The sequence below is a fragment of the Mesocricetus auratus genome, unplaced genomic scaffold (genome assembly GCF_017639785.1).
Source record: "Mesocricetus auratus isolate SY011 unplaced genomic scaffold, BCM_Maur_2.0 Super-Scaffold_100111, whole genome shotgun sequence".
In the NCBI taxonomy this organism is placed as follows: Eukaryota; Metazoa; Chordata; class Mammalia; order Rodentia; family Cricetidae; genus Mesocricetus; species Mesocricetus auratus.
Genome location: NW_024429245.1, coordinates 287,230 through 310,955, shown reverse-complemented (window position 1 = coordinate 310,955; position 23,726 = coordinate 287,230). Strand labels below are relative to the sequence as shown.

The 23,726-nt window shown below is 36.0% G+C and overlaps 1 pseudogene; it reads right to left on the bottom strand.

Annotated features, from left to right (window-relative positions):
* Positions 1-2,261: 2,261 nt before the first annotated feature.
* Positions 2,262-18,170, bottom strand: LOC121136425 (annotated as a pseudogene).
* Between the last annotated feature and the right edge of the window lie 5,556 nt (positions 18,171-23,726).

The window sequence follows — 23,726 nt, the reverse complement described above, 5'->3', positions numbered from 1 at the left end:
AGTGATGTCACGGTGCATAATTTTGATGTTATGGTGCACTATAGTGATGTCTAATTATGATGTCATAGTTCGCTATAGAGATGTCACATTGTATAATTGTGATGGCACTGTTCACTTTAGAAACATCACCTTGTATAATTGTGTTTCATAGTGCAGAAAAGTGATGTCACAATGCACAGTTTTTATGTCAAAGGGCAATATAGTGATGTCACAGTGTAATTGTGATGTCAGAGTGATCTATAGTGATGCCTCATTGTACAATTTTGATAATTGTAAAGTTACACTGCAGTATAATGATGTCACAGTGTATAATTTTGATGTCATAGTGCAGCATAGTGATGTAACAGTGTATAATTGTGATGTCATAGTGTATTTTAGAGATGTCACAATGCATACTCGTGATGTCATAATGCATTATCGTGATATCCCAGTGTATAATAGTGATGTCATAATGCAGTACAGTGATGTCACAGTGGATAATTATGATGTAATAGTGCAGTATAGTGATGTCACAATGTATAGTTGTGATGTAATAGTGCGTTATAGTGTATGATTGTGATAGCATGGTGCAGTATAGTGATGTTACAGTGTATAATTGTGATGTCACAATGCACTATAGTGATGTCACAGTGTATAATTGTTATGTCACAGTGCAGTACAGTGATGTCTCATTTTATAATTTTGATGTCACATTGCCCTATAGTGATGACACAATGGAGAAAAGTGATGTTATTGTGCATTATAGAGATGTCACACAGTTCACTCTAGTGATGTCACAAGATATATTTTTGATGTCTCAGTGTAGTATGGTGATGTCACTGTGTATAATTTTGATGACACAGTGCACTATATTGATGTCCCAGTGTATAATTGTGTATAATTGTGTTTCATAATGCAATAAAGTGATGTCTTAGTGTATAATTGTGATGTCATAGTGCACTTTATGATGTTACTTGCGATGTCATAATGCTATGTATTTATGTCACAGCGTATATTTGTGCCACAATGTATAATTCTGATGTGACAGTAAAATATAGTGATGTCACTGTGTATAATTGTGATTTCACAGTGCACTATAGTGATGTCCAAGTGGAAAATTGTGATGGCACAGTGCAGTATAGTGATGTCACAATGTATAGTTGTGATGTAATAGTGCGTTATAGTGTATGATTGTGATAGCATGGTGCAGTATAGTGATGTTACAGTGTATAATTGTGATGTCACAGTTTATTATAGTGATATCACAATGTATAATTGTGATGTCACAGTGCAGCATATTGATATCACAGGGTGTAATTGTGATGACACAGTGCGCTATAGTGATGTCACAATGTATAATTGTGATGTCATAGTGCAGTATAATGATGTCACACTGTGTAATTGTTATAGTGCAGTATACTGATGTCACAATTTATAATTGTGTTCATAGTGTACTAAAGTGATGTCACAGTGTATAATTGTGTTTCATAGTGCACAATAGTGACATCACAGTGTATAATTTTGATGTCACAGTGCACTATAGTGTATAGGTGTGATGTCATAGTGCAGTATAGTGATATCACAATGTATAATTGTGATGGTATTGTGCTGTATAGTGATGTCACTGTGTATAACTGTGATGTCATAGTGCACTATATTGATGTCACAATGTGTAATTATGATGTCATATTGCTGTATAATGATATCACAGTGTATAATTTTGATGTCACATTGCAGTATAGTGATGTCATGGTGTGTAATTGTGACATCATAATGTATTTAAGTGATGTCACAGTGTATAATTGTGATGTCAAAGTGCACTATAGTGATGTCACATTGTATATTTGTGATGTCACAGTTAGGTTTCATAATACAGAATAGTGATGTCACAATGTACAGTTGTGATGTCATAGTGCACTCTAGTGATGTCACATTGTGTAATTGTAATGTCTTAGTTCACTATATTGATGCCCCATTGTTCATAGTGTACTAAATTGATGTCACAGTGTATAACTGTGATGTCACAGTGCAGGATAGTGATGTCATAGTGTATAATTGTGTTTTATAGTGCAGAGTAATGATGTCACTGTGCATAATTGTGATGACACTGTGTCTACTAGTGTAGTCAGTGACTTGAAAATATTAAGCAATGACCAGTTTGTAAACAAGCTGCTATCCTTTTGTTTCTACCTCAGTAACAACTAAGCCTATAAAATGCAATACATTGTACTCTAACATAAAGTTGATTTTCTTGTCTGTTTGCTTTGAATTCTTTAAAAAATCTACATTGGTATCAAGGGAAAATACAAAATTACCACCTTTTGTATGCCTCTGAATTTGCTGATCTCTTAGGATATCAAGTCTCTTTTGTCTTTCTCCATTTCTATAGCATTTATATCCTCCTAAAAGTAAAATAGAAAGGAATGAATATGTATTTAAATGCATTGTTATAAAAATGTTATGATTTAACATTTGTTGCAGGTATTAACACAACAAAGGAAAAACCTACTAACTTGGCAGTAAAATCTAATCTAAAACTAAATAATAATAGTAATGAAATCCCAAATCTCACAACTAGTACCACATACATGAAATCAAAGTTTACAATTCAAATGAACCTTGCTGATGACTGGATAAGGAAACAATGGAGCCACTGGAAATCTACAGAAAATATCCAGAGAAAAACACAAGGATTTTTAAAAAAAGAGTTCACATTGTGTTATAATTCAACAGTCTACATATTTACACAATACATTACTTGTGATATTTTGTTGATTTCAAATTTAAAAAAATGATTTTGTTAAACTTAATTCCCTCCTCTATTTCCTATAACATCCACTCTTTTCAATAACCCAAATACTGGAGTGGACAGGAAAAAATGTGTCATAAGAGTAGCAGGATTTGCCAAGAAGTGACGGCTCACACCTGTAATCCCAGCACTGGGGAGGCAGAGTCAGGGGATCATTGTGAGTTCAATCAGGCTGGTCTACAATACAAGTTCTGTTACACAGAGAAAACCTATCTCAAAAAAGCAAAGCAAAAAAAAATCACAAAGCATAGTAGCAGGACTATTTCTACATCTGTAATATGTAAGAAATAATCATAACTAATAATACTAGCCACTTTATATGTACTTGAATGCACAAAAGCAAATGGGTCTATTCTACAAAATGATTTGTCACTGGGCAGTGGAGGTGGAAACCTTTAATCCCAGAACCCAGGAAGCAGTGGAAGACAGACCTCTGTGAGTTCGAGCCCAGCCTGGTATACAGAGCAAGTTCCAGGACAGCCTCCAAAAAATACAGAGAAATTCTGTTTAAAACAAAAACAAAAACAACAAAAAGATTTGCCTATAATTCTTGCTAAAGAACAGTATTCCTATAACTTATCCTATCATTACCAATTAGTTACTTTCCTCCTTCCACATTAATAGATGAGAAAAATTCTATTTTACATAATACCTGAGAAACTGTATGAAATCTATTCCCAATGGAAATACCAAGTAGACCCACTTTTAGGACTAAATGAAAAATAATTAAAGTAATACAACTGTATCTAGTAAAAGACAAAACTTGAAATGAGCCAAAACACTGAAACCCAAAATATAACCTTTTATTACCTCTTAATAACCAATATGTACATTTTAGCATCTTTTTTTAGGGGGGAATGTTGGGACAGGGCCTCGAACGCAAAGAAATCCACCTGCCTCTGCCTCCTGAATGCTGGGATTAAAGGCATGCACCACTACCACCCAGCATTAGTTTACAGCACTTTTCATGACATAAACAATCCCTGAGCTTCTAAAGGAGCACTGTAATATTTCAGAAGAATAAATATTAGGCATGACTATGTTTGGGGACTGTACAGATGGCTCAGTGGTTAAGAGCACTGCATACTCTTCCAGAGGCTGTGAGTTTTATTTTACAGCAACCAAATAGTAGCTCACAACCATCTAGAGTGGAATTTCATTCCTTCTTCTGGCATAAAGTCACATGTGCAATAAAACTCTCACATACATAAAATATGGTGAATATTTAAAAAAAGAAAAGAAATGACTATATTGTCAGAACACATACATCTTCCTTCTTTTCATTCTTCTTCTTTCGTGGGTGAGAGTCAGACTCCTGTGAGGGGGTATTTAGCACACATGTTTATTCACGTATTAAAACTTCAATGGCCCCATTAAACATCTTGTCCCTTCTCTTTGTTTCTTCAACTAAGCGTTCTTCATTATCATTAGTTACAGTATCAGGACTTGCATTCTTAAAAAACAAAGACAAATTTGGAGAAAAAAATTATTCCAAAGAATATGAATGGGCCAAAAAAGGGAAAAATACTAGGTAGGTATACCTATACATGTTGAAATCAACAGGAAAAGTTGGGATGTTGGTTCTCTACTTCCATCCATCACAAGGATCTCAGGAATAAAACTTGGGTGCTCAGGGATAGCAGCACAGTTCCTTACCTAATAAGTCACTTAAACAGCCCAGCTTCTACAATTTGAATGGTTTGGCAGAAACATATACCTGGCCAGGAATGAGGTGCACTCCTAGAATCCCAGTACCCATGATGCAAAAGCCAGTGGATCTCTGTGAGTTCAAAACCAGACTTGTCTCTTTATAGGTTCAGAACCAGAGCTACAAAGTGAAATCTTGTCTCCACATGCTCTCTATATATCATATACTCTTATTTCCTTCTGAGTCACACATGCAACATCATTAATAGCAAACCTTAGCCAAAAAAGGAGGTGCACACTTTTAATTCTAGCACTAAGGAGGCAGAATAAGGTGGTAGTGGATCTCTGAGTTGAGGGCCAGCCTAGTGTACAGAGTTCCAGGACAGCCATTGCTATACAAAGAAACCCTTTCTCAAAAACAACTGAACAAAGAATCAATCAAAACCATACATATGACTTGTTTAATATTTCTCAATATTAGACAATAATCATTTAAGAGTAAATTTCTTATTGGCCAATAATTGATTGTGCCTTTATATGCAGCACTGGGGAGTCAGGATGTAGAATATGTGGGCTGTAGGGATTACATGAGACCTCATCTTCCCAAATACCTCAAAAAATAGGATGATTCTGCAAAGGCTACAAATGAAAGATGAAGAATTTAATCTCCACTCAAAGTTAGGAGTGGTGACAAAGAAAAACAACCCTAAGGCTGGATGGTAACTATACCCTGTTTGTCAGAAATAAACAGTCTTCTAAGATATACTTAATTTAGTTAAAACTAAAACTAGTATTTATACTATGGCCTTCATGAAAACATTGATTTCCCCTCACTTGCATTTCAACCTTTTTCTCAAAACATGGGAAAAATTAAGAACAGAAGGAAAAAGCATGAAAATCAACATGTACACAGGCATTTTTCTAAATCAAAATTACACAATACATATCCTAAATATCAATTTGCAGGTAACAAAAACCATGCTTTTAGAGCCAAGGATATATTGCTCAGAGGTACAGAACTCACCTAAGGTACCACCCTGGATTCAACCATCAATATATCAAGAAGAAAAAGAACTATAATGTTTCACATAAATGACAGGCTCTTGGTCACAACACATTTAACTCTACTGAAGTTGAATTTCTTTATTTGTGGTTACTTAAGAAATTATAACTTAACCAATTATTTCATAACAACCAGTTTCTACCACTGAAACATATTCATGTACATAGTCAATAAGCTCTATATAAATCAACATATAATTTAAACAAATTCTTATTCAGGACACTGACACTGTTAGAAAGTATAAAGCACAAATATTTAAATAAGAATGTTGTCCACAAGCATTTAAGAACATACAGTAAGAAAAAGAAGGTTATGAGAGGTAATACAAGGCATAATGACAAAGATAAAACCCACTCTATTAAGCGTTTTTCTTACTTTCTCAAACCTGCCTCTTCATCCAATCTTCTTGTAGCCAATTTTCTACTTGGCATCTTAGATAATGTCAAGGTGCTTTATTCAAGACTGCAATTAAACTATTAAAGTTATTTATCAACAATATGTAGTAAACTGTAAATATGGTTACTGATTATTTTATTTTATTTTGTTTTTATGAGACAGCATTTCTCTGTATTGTTTTGGAGGCTGTCAGTACAGCCCAGCCTCGAACTCACAGAGATCTGCCTGCCTCTGCCTCCCAAGTGATGGGATTAAAGGTGTGTGCTACCACTTCCCGACGACTGCTTATTTTAAATAGGTAAAATAAGGACAATAAGGTCTTCAAATTTATACACTAGTCACCACAATTCTCAGTGATATACTATGCCTCTCTGAAAGTTTTATAGGAAAGAGAATGCTCCAGTAACACTTAGGTTTACATTTACATCCCAATTCTGGAGTGTTTTGTTTGTTATTGTTTTTTGTCAATTTGAACATGCAGCGCAAGCTGGCCTAGGACTTTGTATACTATCTCAGCATCCTAAGTGCTGAAATTACAGCTATGTGCCATCAAAACCAACTCCCTGAAATCTGACCTCTGATATCTAATACTACACTATCAAAATTTCCATTAGAATGCATATTGTTGGGACATGCATGGTCGTGAAGGCTTTAGTCCCAGCACTTGGGAGGCAGGGACAGGCAGATCTCTGTGAGTTTGAGACCAGTCTGATCTACAAGAGCTTCTTCAAGGAAAGCCTCCAAAGCCACAGAGAAACCCTGTAACAAACTCGCACCACCAAAAAAAAAAGAATAGGAGCTGTAAATTCCAAGGCCTGCTAATATAAAAGTAAATCACAGACTCTAAGTAACCATCCAAACAAACAGAAAATTCAAGAATCAATATAGCTATTTGGCAGAATTATAACCATGTAGCATGTATAATAAACTAATTCAGCTTAAACTTTAAAATAGCTGATTACTACTCAATCTCCTTTTTAAGAAACAAAGAAGGTAGGAAGGAAAGGACAAAGGAAGGAAGGAAGGAAAAGAGAAAGAGTGAGCAAGTGAGCTAAGGAAGGCTAAGTTACATTTCTTAGCTGATTGCTCATTATCATTAAAACAAAAATAAATTAAAAGAACTTGGATGCAGAGAAGTAAATTTGGGTCAGAAAAGTCATTCATTATACAGGTTGACAAACCTGATCCAAATCTTTCAATGAATTCCCAAATAATTTCTCATTTCCTAATTTCAACTTGCATCCCCAAATCTAAAATGCATACGCACTGGGCAGTAGTGGCACACACCTTAATTCCAGGATTTGGTAGGCTGAGGCAGGTGGATCTCTGTGAGCTGGAGGTCAGCCTAGTCTACAAGAGTGAATTACAGGACAGCCTCCAAAGTCACAGAGAAACGCTGTCTTTTAAATAAAAAGAAAACATTAACTAGATGAATTGGAAGCAGTTATTTGAAGATATTCACTTGGAGCAAATTTATCTACCAGGATATAATGTACATTGCTTTCCAGAGATTATCTGTACTCCAACAATCATAGTTAATCTCATTATTTTGTTTTGCTTTCTAAGATAGGTGGTAGTCCTGACTGGCCTGACTTAATAGATGGACCAGGGTGACCTCATCAACCAGCCTCTCTCCCTCCCACATGATGGGATTAGAGGCATTCACCAAGCACACCCAGCTCATCAATTCATTCTTTTAATTGTATGCGTGTTTTATCTACATACATGTGTACCACTTGCAAGCCTGTTGCTGTGATGGAGAGGCCAGAAAATGGTGTCAAATCCCCAGAATTAGAGTTACATGAAGTTTGTGAGCTGTCTGGTGTGTGCTGGGAATAAAACCTGAGTCCTCTACAAACGTTGTCAGTGTTAGTAACTTGTGAGACATTTCCACAGCCCATCAGTTTATTCTTAAATGGTGATTAACAAATACAGTTTGAAACAAACAAATATGCTTATCTATCTCTACTGATTTATTGTTGAGGAGACAGAAAGCAGTAAGTTGGGCATGGACTAGACTGGTCAGCTGGAAGGAAATACAATTTTTTTGGTTTATGAGACAGGGTTTCTCTGTATTTTTTTGGAGGTTGTCAGTGCAGCCTTGCCTCGAACTCACAGTGATCCACCTGCCTCTGCCTCCCGAGTGCTGGGATTAAAGGCATGCACCACCATTGCCTGTCATTAAATAAAATTTTAATAAACACAAGCTTTTAAAAAATGGAAAGAAAGAACCCGGCATGATGGTGCTCAACTTTAGTCACAGCACTCAGAAGGCAGAGGCAAGTGGAGCTCTGTCAGTTTGAGGACAGTCTGGCCTACAAAAAGAATACCAGGACAGCCAGAACTGTTACACGATGAAAGCGTATCTTGAAAATAAATAGGTAGATGGATGGATGGATGAATGAATGAATCAGGAAAAAGTCTAAACAACTGGACTTAATATTTTAAACCAAGTTTGTTAGGAAAAACTCTTCACTCCTTTCATACAATTTCATGTTTCTGTTTGACTCGTTAAAACTTTTTTATCTTTCTTCTACCTCAGAGTCTGAGGAAACCAAGAGTTAACTGCAAAATTACTTTTATTTAATTAAATACTCGTTCCATTATTAATTTGGAAAACATTATCCTGGGTTATACTGTGGGTACAAGAGCAAAGCTATTAAAATTATTTCCCCTTATACTGAAAATCAGAAATATGGAAAAGGTACAGAATGTGAGAATCAGACAGGGTGTGATGGGCTGTGAGAAAAGAGACGGTAAATATTAGAGACCATATATATTTGTGTAGGGGGAAAGAGCATTGAATACAGGATTTAAAGACAAGACAATAAAGAAATGATAAAAGTTATTGTGTGAAAGTTTTTTCCAAATTGAAACATTCCACCCTGAAGGGATGCTCCTTGAGTAGTAAAGTTAACAACTGAAGATAGCTTCAGGAAGTCCCTGAAAACTCAAGATTCTCCTGTCAGAATAAGATATCTGAGAATCCCTCTCAGATGGAATAAAGTTGAGTTGCATGAAGTCTCTCAAATGAGAAAAAAAGGAAAAAAGCAGTGTACTTCAGGTTTCCCAGTTTTTGTGAGTTGTCACCCATGTTGGAACAATCCTTGGTGACACACCTACCTTTGAGTCATTTCTGTTCCTGAAACCCCTCTAACATATTCCTGTAAGTAATCCCAATAGAACTTATTGGTTCACCAAGTTGATCTTCAGTGGTTAGTTGTAGGTTTCGTGGTAATTATAACTGAATAAAAAAATTTTAATGATGAGAATTGATTGTCAATGATGACCAAAAACATCAAGTAACAAAAAAGTAGTCTGTGGGCTCAACATGAGAAGCATCCTACCAGAAAGGTTCATGACCTCAGTTTGATCCCTGGGACCCACATTATAGAAGAGAACTTCCATGAGTTGACTTCTGACTTCTACAGGTGCACATTCAAATCTACACACATATCAATACACACAAGTAATAACAATAATAAAATTTAAGATAAAAAACAAAAATACTTAAGATCCAATAAATAGCAGAATAACATCTGACTGTACTCCCAACACATGGGGGTGGTAGAGTTCAAGGTCATACAACACAAGGAGTAAACCACCTTGGGCTACATGAGATCCTATCTAAAAACAAAAAAGAAAAAATCAAAAGCTAGAAAGGTAACTCAGGAGTTAAAAACATTTGCTGCTCTGCTCTTGATAAAGACCTGGTTCAGTTGAACTCCCAGCACATGTTAGCTCACAACTACTTATAAATCCAATTCTAGAAGATAATACCCTCTTCTGGTTTCCATAGGAAATATACGCAATTGGTGCACATATACACACGCACTCAGTCACCCACACATAAATAAAATAAATTTATAAACACAAAACAAAACAAAACCCCAGAAGCTATGCAATACAACAAAACCTGAATATTACGCAAAATAGTACATTGTAAGGAAAGCCAAACGACTAATATTGGGTCTGACCAGCAAGCAACAGTAATTTTTCCTTATGATATATACAGAATGTATCAGTAAAATTATTTAAGTACTAAGAGTTCAAACAAAACCAGAATTATGCAGAGGGGAAAACTCCTTTTTATTTGATAGTCTCATGTCACCCAGACTGGATTCAAATTCCCTGTATAAATGACCTTGTACACCTGCAGCAACTACCTTACCTCCCAAGTGCTGGATTTGTACTCTCATAGCTGTCTTTAATCCTGCTTTTATGGAATGAAAATATTCTCATTAAAGGTATACTCATGAGGTGGTAGAGAGCTTGCCTGTCATACAGACATCCTGGACTCTACCCTCAGCACTGACAGAAAAAACAAGGAGGGAACAGAAAACCATATTCAGGCACAGAGAAGAAAACATGAGGCCAAAACGTCTCCAGTAAAGTACTTGAGAGTTGGTAAAACTTAATTTCCTTAAATTTGAGATTTTAACCAAAAACTATAAACAAAAATGTAATATACAAAGCTTTTATAAAGGGGGTTAAGGAAGCTATATCCACCTCGAAATATAATGAAAGTTTGATGAGAGCAAAGACTGTTTTTTTGATGCGAGGAAGAAAGGAAGACAAAAGAAAAAATGAACAAAATATATTCTCAGGTTTAAGATTTATTTTGTGAAGGAGACAATAGATACATTACCACACAACACACAAAAACCTCCTTTGTGCTCATTTAAAATAACAATTAGAATGAAAAACAAAAAATGGTATAAATAAAGTCACCCCAATACATTAAATCGTAAAAGTTATTTTTAGTCACTTAAAAACCCAATTTGTGTGTGTCTATAAGAGAGGGTAACTAATAAGAATTGGATAGACTAAAATATATTTTATACTTACCTACATAGCTGCATTAATAAATTAGCTCTGATTGGAAGAGCCTGTACAAGTGTTTTCTCTGGCAAGTTAACCTTGTCCAGCCTCCCTTACTACCTTCATCCCAACCTGGAAAAAACAACCCAACAGTCATCCACCCTCTGTGGGTATATAAAACACTTGTCTACAAACAATAAAAATACAGTCCTGCATAATTAATAAGCACGTATTACAATAATGATCTTGTGAGCCCCATGTTAGACTTATTACAATATGAAGTATTCACACTGAACAAGCATACCCAGACAAGAAAAGATACTGCATACCCCATTAGAAGCCTTCTTCTTTGATTTCAACTCATCCAATTTTGCCTTTGTCTTTGAATCAACTTTGACAAGCAGCTTCTTCTCTCCAATCTGAAGGTCATGCAATAAACTGAGTGCATGGAGGGTAGATTCAGGCTTCTTATACTCCAAAAATCCCAAAGCTAGAAATAAAAAATTGTAATAAATATTAAATTATAAAAAGTAAAAAAATTCAGCAAAGTAAAATGACTAAAGACATTACTTATGAGGGTACTGATGTCATTATTCCAATCCTGCTCTTTAGCCCTCTAATAACCATTTCACATTGAACATCAGTAAACCGACTGTGTGTGTGTTATGTAAATAAAAAACAAGAGGAAAGGAGAAAAGTTGAAATTAAGTACATCATTTAACTAAGATCAAATGAGGACTACAACAGCTATGAAAAGACAGAACAAATTCCCAATATAGAAAGCTCTTACAGACCCTCAATGAAATAAATATTTAAAATCTAACAATAGTGATCAATAAACAAGTACTTCAATATTAACTGGACAACAATATTTTTCTATATTAGGAAATACAGCCAGTATTTTTAGGTATTATGAATTTATTTTGAATATTTTCCTATAGCCCCTTTTTTCCCAACAAGGAAAAGGAGCAAAACAAATTTTTTATGATTCAGAGTTTATACTAAAATATAGAAAGGGAAAAAGCCAGGCATTGTGGTACACACCTTGGATCACAGTACTTGGAGGAAGAGGCAGATCAGGGAGAATTTCAGACCAGGCTACACAGTACAAGGACAGCCAGGGCTACAAAGAGAAAAAGATTAGATAGATAGATAGATAGATAGATAGATAGATAGATAGATAGATAGATAGATAGATAGATAGATAGATAGACAGACACAACAAAATGACCCGTGAAATGACTGACTTAATGATAATTATTAAATTGTATGATGACTGATAATTATTAAGTTGTATGATGATAACCTGTGGAGTTGTTGCTCCATCTCAATTTTATACATGTATAAATTATCCATAATTAAGATATTTCTAAATCAAGAAAAGGTACTAAAAATTGCATATATGAAGCACTATACTTAATCCATAGTACCAAAAGGAGAAAGAGGGGCAGGGAGTTAAACAGTGTTTCTGTCTAGAATGAAAGTTAATTTTCTTCAAAAGTAATAAGTCTTTGAGGCTGGGAAGCAGCTGCCATAGTAGTGTGAGGACAAGAGTTAGGATACCAAGTACTCCGCTGTGTGTTGGTGGCCAACGACTTTAATCCCAGCACTCGGGAGGTAGAGGCAGGCAGATCACTGTGAGTTCAAGGCCAGCCTGGTCTACATAGCGAGTTCCAGGACAGCCTCCAAAACAATACAGAGAAATCCAGACTTGAAAAACAAAACAAAAAAAGGATAGCAAGTACTCACACAAGAGCAGATATAACGCAGCAAACTCTAGTAATCCCAATACCCCAGAGGCAAACATGGGGAAACCCTGGTCAAGCTGGCTAGCTATACTAACTAGAATCTATAAACTCAAAGTTCAGCAATAGACTCTAAATAAAGTAGAACAAAGTTAAGACCTAAGAAACAAATCAACCATGCCTAGATATACACAACAAAAAGAGCAGCTAAAGCTGGGCAGTGGGAGTACATGGCTTTAATGCCATCACTTGGAAGGCAGAGACAGTTATATCTCTGTGAATTCGAGGCCAGCCTGATCTGCAAGATGAAATCCAGTATAGCCAGGACTACACACAGATAAACCCTGTTTCAAAAGAGATGCTTGTCATTGCAGGGGACCCAGTTAAATTCACACCACACCCATTAGCAGCTCATAATCATCTAGAACAGCAGGTTCAGGGAATCTGACACTCTCTTCTGGTGTCTGCAAAACTGAAAACAGGAGGTGCATACATATAGGCACATATTCACATACACAAAGCAAAAATAAATGATCTCGATGGACAGTGTTGACCTACACCTTTGATCCCATCACTCAGGAGGCAGAGCCAAGCAGATCTCTTGTGAGTTCAAGGCCAGCCTGGTCTATAGAGTGAGTTCCAGGACAGGCTCCAAAAGTACACAGTGAAACCCTGACTTGAAAAACCAAAACAAACTAATAAATACATAAATCTCAATAAATAAATAATAAGTCATGCGCTATTTTTCTTCTGTTCCTGAGTTCTAAGCAATCAAACTGGATGAGATGGCCTTCCTTTCGTACTAAACGGGTCTTAATCATGCAAGAACTAGTGGCAGAATTAGAGACAGCACAGCAATTAAGAACACAACACACTTGTAACAGAAGACAGATTCCCAGGACCCTTGTCAGGCAGCTGGAAAGCAGCTATAACACCTTCTCCAAGGGATCTTTTCCAGCTTTGGTGGGCACTGCACTCACATGCAGAAAGTCATACACAAACTTACAGGCAGTTATAAAATCTTGTATTAAGAAGAAACTATCAGATTTGTTCAGTTTAATGTATTAAAATTTCCTCTTCTACCTCATTTTTGTTTCAACTTTTAAATCTTTCAATCCCAAATCTCAGCCAAAACTTTCTCAATTATCTTTTAATATGTTCTAATAGGAAAATTAAAGTAAAACAAGTTAAGTGACTTATGCAAGCAGGTTAAAGTGGTAGCAACAAAAAAGAAAATATGTATACCTTGAAGTTTTCTAGAAGCACCTTGTACTCTCTTCCAGCTCAACAGCAAGCCATGTTTCTTAAAAAGAAAAGTAAGAATTCACCACTTAACAAGATGAAATAATTTCAAGACAAGTAAGATGACAATGAAAGGCTACAGAGTGTAATAGTTGACACCTGTGATCCAGGAGGCTGAGGTAGAACAAGAAAGTTTAATGGCAGCCTGAGTCACAATATGAGACCCAGTTTCAAAATACCACCACCACAAAAAAAAGCTTAGCAAGATCATGCCAGCAACTAAGACTTGTTAAAATAAGTTACTAAGCCTCCCATAAACATGAGACATAAAACAAATTGCTTAAACAAAAAACATAAACCTTAACCAGGAAGTGGTGTCACACTTTAATCCTATCACTCAGGAGGCAGAGTTTGAGACCAGCCTGATCTACAGAATGAGTTCCAGGACAGCCAGGACTACAAAGAGAAACCCTGTCTGCAAACACCAAAAATGATCTGGGCAATCATAGAACATGTCTTTAATCCAAGCACTGGGGAGGAAGAGGCAGGCAGTTCTCTGAATTTAAGGCCAGCCTGGTCTAGAAACCAGGTCTACAGAGTCAGTTCCAGGACTGGCTCCATATCTACTGATAAATGCTGTCTTGAAAAAACAAAACAGAAAAACCCATGAAGCCTTAAGAAAAAAGAAAAAAGCCATACTGACTCCTAACAGAAGAAAACAGGAGGGGGAGTATATTCTTTTTCATTTATTCTTTGAATTATTTTAATAATTTGATATAGGATTGTGTATGACTCATCGCAGTCCCTTTGGACAATGTATTGCTTCCCTTGGACTGAATCCTCATTAACAAATCTTATATCTTATTCGTCGTACTTCAAAACCAAAATAAGAATTGTGACTCACAGGACGGGGTGGTCCACACAGGCAAAATACAGACATAATATAAATAACAAGACAGGCAAAAATCGCATACAACTTTAATCCCAGCACTTTGGAAGTAGAGCCAGGTGTGTATCTGAGTTTGAGGCCAGCTTGGTTAACTCTGTCTTGAACCTCAAAATATAATTTTAAATAAAAATCATCAAGATATCTAAACATTGTTTCTATTCTGCATAAGATTAAGAATCATCACCTGTTAAAAATCTTCTAATGAGCCGTGCGTTGGTGGCCCACGCCTTTAAACCCAGCACTCGGGAGGCAGAGGCAGGTGGATCTCTGTTAGTTCAAGGCCAGCCTGGTATACAGAGCAAGTTCCAGGACAGCCTCCAAAACAATACAGAGAAATCCTTTCTCAAAAAACAAACAAAAAAACTTTCTAATGATCAAAATATACTGTATGAAAGCACTTTAAAAATACTTTTAACCTGTTTACTAAGTACTTACAAAATCACAACATATTAACCCACACATTATTAATGAGAAAACAACACTCTTATTATGGTGAGTTTTGATCACTTTAAGTAACTCAGCATCACCAAAACTAGGAATAAAGACAACATGAAACACTTGTGTAAAAAATATGTGATTTGAAACTGAACAAATACTAAGCAATCTCAAACTCTGAGAAATACTTTATAAACGATCTAGACTTGTGTCAGGGAAACAAGTAGAATAAATAAATGAATAAAATAAAACCAGAGAACTTGTTCTGTATTATACTATCTAAAGGAGGAACATGATTAAATAAGACATGAACTCCAAATGCATGCCACCAAACCTGGCAACATATAAAGGCTCTTTTCCCCAATGTTATGTTTAATAACTCTGTAATGAAGTTATGATTATTGTGAGTCACTTTCTTAAACTTCTGTGGAAATGTATAGAATACATTTTTAATTAAAACTGAATATTTAAATCTAATTAACTTGCAATCCAATGATACATATCATTGCCTAAATTCTTGCTTTATTCAACTTAAACAAGGAACTGGGCAAGGCATTATGAAAACCAAAGAAGAATTCTTCCTGCATCAAAGAGGAACTGGGTTTCTTTTACACAACGAAAAGCTGTGACATGTGCCCAGGATATTGTAGAATCAGATATTGCTTCTGTTCACTGAGGAGCCTACTACCTAGAGAGGAAAACAAGTTATTTTTACACTGGTTACATGTTAAAATAAAACTCTTACCCATGCTGGATTAACAAATCATTAAAGCTAATTTCACCTGTTTCTTGTAACCCTTACAAACGTGTCTGTTGGAACATTTAAAACTAATATTTGTGGTTCACGTCTTTCAATGGTACAATGCGACTACAAATTGTCATTCCAAGTCGCTGACCACGCTTTCCTCTCCTTGAGACCTCCCTGACTTCTCAGCTTCTGTGACAGTGCACTACAGTGACTCTACACTCATCCTCAGCTGCCTCCTTGCCCTCTTCCACCGGGCTCTTTGTGAGTTCCTAAAGCGTCCACCCAGTTTGCTACTCCAATATTTGCTTAAGTGACCCAGGTTTACACTTCACAACTCTGACCTCAGGCCATCTCACTTACTAACTTCCTTATTTCTCTCTCATTCTCCAAACTTGAACTCAATCTTACACTGTAGCTGAACCGCTTGCCTGTCCTGCTCACGTTTCTTCTGCACTTCTGATACTTTAGCTCTCATCTCCCCTAATTATGTGAAAGTTACCTCAATTCTCCTGTGCACTCCAGCCTCACTACCAGACCAATGTGCCTGAAGCAAACCTCTGTCCATGGCAGTGCCCCATTTGACAGGGAAGAAAAAGTAAACACTAAAGGCGCCTACAAGCATCGGGCACACACAAGAATAGTGACAATTCTGATGAAGGAACTAGTGCCCTACGACTCTGCCTGCCCATGCAGACACAGAGAAGTTAGCCCCGAGTGCCATGCACTTCTGGACTAGGACACTCAGGGAAGCAGATGCAGAGTTTCACCAGTTGCTCAAGCAGACTCAGCCTAGGGAGCTTCCTCTATCTCCTGCCCCATCCACTCCTGTATGGACAGCCACCGCAGATGGCAGCCACCTGCTCCAGGCTGCCCAGGAAAGCCAGCACTTGCTAGACCAAAACTCCAAGGGGTCACTCTCAGCCTAGCCCCCACAGAAGAGCCTTGAGAAACAGGTGGCTTCTTCGGGTTCCTCTGACTCTGCCTGGTCGGACCCATCCCCTCATCCTTGAGGACACCCTCTGTGCAGGCCCATAGACTCAGGCCCTGGCCCTTGGACAGCAACAGAGAACTCAGCAGAACTTTGATCTCAATGTTGCTTGAAATAAAAAACTAGGTTATCTCTAAGATTTTGAAACCAACCTAATCTACATCTTATATTCCAAAACAGCCAGAGGTATAGGGAGACCACATCAAAACATATTAACTAAGAAGCTGTCATGCATTTATAAGGTTTTCTGTCTTAGAGTAAAATTGAATTATTTTAACTTGATAAAAACAACTTTTTTGAACCTAAAATCTAACCGTTTTTCATCTTCTTTCTTCTTCTCTTTCTGCCCCTTTCTCATATTCCCTGGTTTTCTTTCATTCTCTGCTTTCCCATTTCTTAAGGCACTAAAAAGAAAAGTTTCAAAGCTTTAAAATTTCACACAAGATTCTACAAACCATGGCTCACCAGCCTTTGTCACCAAAACACACTTTACAAGATAAAGCATTTCCTGTTTACCTCTTGATAAACAGCCTCTTACTCTCTCAGCATTGTTTCAAGTTTTCTTAGTTCATATACATGTTCTTCATCCTCTTCCCTGTCTCTTTTCTTACCCTTCTCTCTTCTCATTCACGTTCTTGCTCTGCCTCTCTTTCCCTTTCCCATTCCTGATCTCGCCTTGTTTCTCTATGGAAATAAAAAAATAAATATAGAATATTTATATCACTCTATTCTTTTACTTTAGGAAGTTGTAATGTAGTATAAATAATACATAAACAAGTAAAACTATTAATTTTTGAAAATCTGTAAATTTTTCTATACTAAGGTAATGTATTTGTCTACAATAAACAAGGTCCAACTTTTTTGGGCGGGGTTCAGGAAAGGGTTTCTCTATGTAACAGCCCTTGCTGTACTCACACAAATAAAAATAATGTGCCGGTATGCTAGTTCACAACTTTAATTCCAGCACCAAGGAAGCAGAACCAGGAGAATCTATTTTGAGTTATCGATCAGCCTGGCCTATGTAAGAAATCCAGGCCACTGGCAATACACAGAGAGAACCTGTCCCCCAAAACCAGGGAGAACACTAGTCATGAATGATATTATTATGTATACAAGACAAGAAGGGTAAGAAAAACTTATCACTTGAATACAAATGATTACACTGACAATTGTGTAATTCAATTAAGCTACGAGAAGCAATCAAATATCAAGTCTTCTTACCTTGATCGACTGTGATCCTCATTTCTATCTGAACTCTATTCTTGATCATGGTCCAGATCTCTCTCTCTATCTCGGTCCCTATCCCGTTCTCATTCCCGCTCCCGTTTTTTTTCCTTTTCTTGTTCATGTTCTCTTTCCCTTTCTATTTCCTGTTCATGCCTTTCTCGTTCCCTTTCACTTTCCCTCTCTCTTGCTCTCTATTATTTCTCAATTTCCTGTCCTTCTTTTTCTTTTTTGCCTTTCTCTTCTTCCAGTTTCTAGAAACCAAGAAAAGTACTTTTAGAGTTAGTTCTGTGGCTCCAGTATTCAGACTTTCCCTGGCACAATGCCCAATACTTGTAAGAAAAGCATCAAACCACCAAGGTTTTAAATATCTGTGACTTTATTTGACAAATTAAACTGAAACATTCAGAAGGCTAGATTTCGTGCAAAACCATATACTCTACACAAACCAAGAATCTCCAATTTAGGGTTGGAAAAACTGTGTTGAGTGGCTGGTCACTGACTACATGATATGTAAAATAACCACAAAGAATGTGGTGATTCTTAATAAATTTCTAAAGAGACAATGGATCAATCAGCTAAAGCTTAATTCTGCCTATTATCAGTATCCTTAAGTCAATGGAACAGTGATAATAATTATAACCTTAGACATCTGGTTACTTGAAGGTTACCTGATGAGGATTTTAAAGTAGAGGTGGAAATCAGTCAACTCATGATACAACAATCTTCTGTCCTCTAGATTGTCCCCTGTCCACAAGAATCTGAAGCTGATTCAGCCAGAATCTTTTTCTTAATTATGGAAATATCCACTCCCACCATTACAAAATGGATAGTCCACCAAATACAGAAACTTTGAAAACCACTCAAGCAACATGTACATACAGAATCATTTTAATTTAAAAGTTAAAAGCCATGTACTTATGCCCACCATTATGCCTGTAAAACAATAAAAATTTATTTACAGTGATAAATCCACACTTGCAAGGATCTTATATTAACTTACAGATGTTGTGCTAGGACATGGATCGCCAACACTTGATTAACCTTGCCTAATAGTTATTTCTGGGATGAAGAGCAAGTACACCATTCACAAATAATCCAAATAACAGTTGTACCAAGACTGTATCCTGAAAGATTACCAGTGTACCACAAGATTTCTATATGAACTAAGGGAAGAAGAAAACACAACAAAAACCCCAAGCAAGCAAAACAAAACAAAATCAAAACATATTTATTCCTGAAGTTCCACATTCAATTTCACAGAAATTTAAACTGCAACAATAAAATGTGCATTTTTCTTTTTCTCAGTCATGTAAAGCATTTAAAACTTTAAGAAGTAGTCTTACCTGTTATACTTTTTCTTTTGCTCATAGGCCAAAGAACTGAGAGAGGATTATGAAAGAGCAGCTAGTGTATGAGGCATCAATATATTCAGCTGCTGAACTAAGTGTACAGAGCTAATACTGAATACACTGATTGACATTAGAAAGTGAAGACAGGAGACATGGAGAAAGAGAAGTCAGACACTGAAAGCAACTAAAGGAGTAAAATCTAATTTCTGAACATCCCTAACAGAATTTAAAATTTGTATTTTAAAATGAATCTAGACTACATAAAACTTACCTCAGTGTCATATTTAAGAAATTTATTTCACAGATTTTTACATATACTTACAGAATTTTTAATTTCCTTTGCATAAGGTCTCAATTTTTTACTTCTGTTGTTTACTATATTACTTAAATCTGATGCAAAAACAATTTCTTTTAGACCTAATTTTAAAAGCTTGATTGCCCTATGTAAGCAAGTGAGAAAATCTAGTCCATAATAAATGCTAAGTTATTTATATGTGAAATATGTGTATGTTCACAAGCAGATATATAGCATATATGAAAAGAGTTTAGGAAAGACTAAAGAACAGAAATAAAGTGATTCCTTAAAATAATTAAGTAATGCAAAGGAAAGAGTTTGAAAAGAGGAAGGGGGGAAATAAAAGCTCTTACTTTATTCTCTCTTCAGACTCATCGGTGCTGTAAATGGATGCCCCCTGCCATGCTGACACACTGACAGTCTGTGGTTACTTAATAAACTCATACCAAAATATGCAAAGGTTCACTGAGCTCATTTTTTACTGCTAAGAATTGCAATATCCCCTTAAACACACCATGCAAAGATAACTGGTTTTTACATTTTTTGCTTTTATTTTTCAGAACATTCCCATCAGTATTATAATGTTAAAGCAGTGAAATGAATGACACTTAAAATGGTGAATATCTTCAGAATTAAGTTTTTTTACAAACTTTATTTCCTCATAATTTACCAGTAACATAACAGGGTTTAGAATTAATAAAAATGGGGGTGGTTGGGATGGGTGGTAAACCACACACACAACTATATACCATTTTTAAGCTTATTCTGTCCTGAATCAGAATATTGAACATACACAGATATATTCTACAATGACAAAATTGTTCAGAGTTACATTTGTGCTTTTAGGCACATTTAATTCCTGAAAAAGCACTGTATGTGAGCTATGGTTGGGCATCTGGATATTAAGTGTTCAGCAGCATTTATTAATCAGCACTAATTGTCAACTTGGGATTTTGAAAGCAATGAGAAAAAATGAGACTTAATATGGAGAAAATGAACACTTAACACCATTGAGTTATGTAATATATCTCTCAGTCTAGTCAAAACCAGTTATATCTTATTTCGTCTAACATCAAATTACATCTCATGCATTTTGCATTTCACCACCCAAAAGCACCACCTTCAATACAAGCGAACATTCACATATGCACTTTCATTGAGAGAAGCTTTAAATAGGCAAAAACCATGAGTGGGATTTACTATACACAAATACCAATTTCCAAGCCAGTTACCCCTTTGCATATTTTTCTGAGGGGGCATCCATGAATAAAAAACAGAAGCTCATACTTACATCCTATTCCTTGTTACTTTCCAAGCTGAGAGTTTCATCTTGCATTAGTCACCAAATGATCTCTATCATAATGGTGGGGATCAATGAGTACATTAGCTTTATGGGAATGTATAGTTCTTCCATGCATCTATAATTTGGTTAAGTCTGGTAATCACTGACCTACTTTTTAAAATCTCCCCCACTCAAACTAAAATCCACACAAATATAAATCTTAATTTTAATCTCAGCTCTTTAAAAAAGGTTTCCTAAGATTAAAGAACTACTCACAAAAATAAAATAAGCTGATGTAGGTTAACCTGTTGACCCCTAAATATAGTTTAACCTGAACTTGATGTCAATTTTGTAATCTATGAATTAAGTTCTCTTCTTATTTAAATGAGATGACTGGAAAATTGTAGTCAGTGATTGGAAAATATTAAGCAATGACTGCTTTGTAAATATGGTGCTAAACTTTTGTTTCTACCTCAGTAACAAATAAACCTAAAAGGCAATAAATGATACTGTAATGTAAAGATGATTTTCTTGTCTGTTTGCTTTGGATTCTGTAAAAGGTCTACATTGGTATCAACGGAAAATACAAAAATACTACCTTGTGTGTGTCTCTGAATTTGCTAATCTCTCAGCATAACAAGTCTCTTTGTCTTCCTCTATTTCTATCGCATTTATATCCCCTTAAAAATAAAATAGAAAGGAATGAATATGTATTTGCATACAATAATATAAAAATATGATGATTTAGCATTTTGTGCAGGTATTAACACAACTAAGGAAAAACCGACCAACTTGGCAGTAAAATCTGATCTAAAACTAAATAATAATAGTAATAAAATCCCAAATCTCACTACTAGTACCACACACATAAAATCAAAGTTTACAATTCAAATGAACCTTTGTGATGAGTGGGTAAGGAATCAATGGCACCACTGGAAATCTACGTAAAATCTGCAGAGAAAACCACAAGGATTTTTAATAAACAGTTCACATTGTGATATATTTCAACTGTCTACATATTTACACAATACATTACTTGTGATATTTTCTTGATTTCAAATTATAATAAAAATGATTTCCTTAACCTTAAATCCCTCCTCTATCACCTATAACATCCACACTTTTCAATAACCCAAATACTGGAGTGGACAGGAAAAGATGTGTCATAAGAGTAGCAGTATTGGCCAAGAAGTGATGGCTCACACCTGTAGTTTCAGCACTTTGGAGGCAGAGTCAGGGGATCACTGTGAGTTCAGTCAGGCTGGTCTACAATACAAGTTCTGTTACACAGAGAAACCTCATCTCAAAAAAAGCAAAGCAAAAAAAAACTAAAACTAAAACAAAAAGCAAAGTAACAGGATTATTTCCACATCTGTAAGATGTAAGAAATAAGCATACTTAATAATATTCACGTCTTGATATGTACTTGAATGCACAAAAAAACATTGGTCTATTCTACAAAAAGATTTGTCGCTGGGCAGTGGAGGTGCAAGCCTTTAATCCCAGCACTCAGGAGGCAGAGGCAGGCAGAGCTCTGTGAGTTCGAGGCCAGCTTGGTCAACAGAGCAAGTTCCAGGACAGCCTCCAAAATAATACAGAGAAACCCTGTCTCAAAAAACCAAAAAAAAACAATAAAATCAAAAACAAAAGAAGATTCGCCTATAATTTTTGCTAAAGAACAGTATTTCTATAACTTATCCTATCATTATCAATTAGTTACTTTTCTCCTTCCATGTCAATAGATGAGAAAAAAATTTCTATTTTACCTAATACCTGACAAACTCTAGGAACTCTATTCCCAATAGACATACCAAGTAGGCCCACTTTTATGACAAAATGAAAAATAATTAAAGTAATACAACTGTATCTAGTAAAAGACAAAACTTGAAATGCCCCAAAACACTGAAACCCAAAATATTACCTTTTACTACCCCTTAATAACAAATATATACAATTTATAACACCATTTTTAGGGGGTGTGGGACAGGGTTTCTCTGTGTAGCTTTGAAGCCTCTCCTGGAACTTGCTCTGTAGACCAGGCTGGCCTCGAACGCACAGAAATCCACCTGCTTCTGCCTCCCAAGTGCTGGGATTAAAGGCATTTGCCACTACCATGCAGCATTAGTTTATAACACTTTTCATGACATGAACATTCCCTGAGCTTCTAAAGGAACACTGTAATTTTTCTGAAGAATAAATATTAGACATGACTATGTTGGGGAATTGGACAGATGGTTCAGTGGTTAAGAGCACTGGATACTCTTCCAGAGATTTTGAGTTTTATTTTTCAGCAACCAAATAGTAGCTCACAACCATCTAGAGTGGAATTTCATGCCTTCTTCTGGCATAAAGTCACATGTGCAATAAAACCCTCACATACATAAAATATGGTGAATATTTTAAAAAAAGAAAAGAAATGACTATGTTGTCAGAACACATACATCCTCCTTCTTTTCCTTCTTCTTCTTTCTGGGGTGAGAGTCAGACTCCTGTGAGGGGCCATTTAGCTCACTGGAGTATTCACGTATTAAAACTTCAATGGCCCCTTTAATCATCTGGTCTCTTCTCTTTGTTTCTTCATCTAAGGCTTCTTCATCATCATTAGTGACAGTCTCTGGTCTGGCATTCTTAAAAAACCAAGACAAATTTGGAGAGAAAGAAAACATTATTCCAAAGAATATGAATAGGCCAAAAAAGCAACAAATACTATGTAGGTATAGCTATATATGTGGAAATCAACAGGACAACTTG